We start from the raw sequence: 1,378 nt of genomic DNA on the forward strand, positions 1-1,378 counted from the left end.
CAATCAGTCAGTCAATCAATATAAATAAATAAACCTTTGATGTTTGAAGCCGCTGAGATTTGGGGGTTGTCACCACAGCAGAGCAGCCTCAGTAGCCTGCACCTGGGAGGTGTCGCATGCACCCAGCACAGACCCAGGCAACCGTATTTTCTGAGCGCCCAGTAGTAGCCGGGTGTTCTCTCAGGGACTGCCCCCTGTTGAATTTCCATCGTGAGGCCATGGAAAAAGACCCACGGTTGGTTACATAAACAGACCCTAGGAAAAAACAAAGATACGCAATGACAGCACCTCTATGCCTAGAGGGAGGAGAAATTCATTCTTGGTACAAGTGACATTGAGCTAAACCTCCAAGGGTTTCCATCCATTGTTACTAACGACAGTTAATAGTTTTTTGAGTACCTTCCATGTACTGGGATCTGATCTAAACTCTACTTGTTTGAATTTATTTAATCTTTTTTTTTTTTTTTTTTGAGATGGAGGTCTCACTCTGTCGCCCAGGCTGGAGTGCAGCGGTGCGATCTCTGCTCACTGCAACCTCCGCCTCCTGGGTTCCAGCGATTCTTGCGCCTCATCCTTCCAAGTAGCTGGGATTACAAGTGTACACCACCTCCCCCGGCTAATTTTTTGTATTTTTAGTAGAGAAGGGGTTTTGCCATGTTGCCTAGGCTGGCCTTGAACTTCTGGGCCTCAAGTGATCCACCCACCTCGGCCTCCCAAAGTACTGGGATTATAGGCGTGAGGCAGCGCGCCCGGCCTCAGTTAATCTAGAAGGTGGATAGCATTATCCCCATTTCACAGATGGAGAAAGAGATACACAAAAAAGTTAAGTAACTTACCGGAGATCACAGTGCTAAGATGCAAACCCCAGAGTAAGCCCACTCTCTTTAGCATCTAGGCAGAGGGGTCAGGCTGGGTAAATGTATTTACATTAAAATGATGGTCATGTCCAGGGTGTGACACATTGGTGTAACTTGGTCATAGGGTGAATGAAAGGATGTTTATAGGAACTGGGCAGACTGGGGGGGCGGGTCTTGCATGCCAGGCTGAGGGCTTTGGACTGTCTCCTGTAGACAGTGGGATTTGGAGGACTGGCGCCTTTGGAGTGTAGCTGACAGTGTGGACGCCGGATTGGAGGACAGGTGTTCCAGGAGGCAGGAGGCTGTAAAACAGTCCGGAGAGATGGTGGGCCAGACCCGGTTCGGGGCAGGGGAGGGGACTCCAGCCCACCAGCCGCTGCTTTTTCCTCTCCATACACTCCCTGCCTCTGGCCCTTGATCCTGTCCACATCATGTGTATGTGACTTTCATGTTCTCTGTTTTTCTCTTCTTCTTCTTCTCCTTTTTTCTCCTCCTCCTCCTCCTCCTCTTCTTCTTCTTCT

This window comes from Colobus angolensis, unplaced genomic scaffold (genome assembly GCF_000951035.1).
Source record: "Colobus angolensis palliatus isolate OR3802 unplaced genomic scaffold, Cang.pa_1.0 Scaffold267, whole genome shotgun sequence".
Lineage (NCBI taxonomy): Eukaryota > Metazoa > Chordata > Mammalia > Primates > Cercopithecidae > Colobus > Colobus angolensis.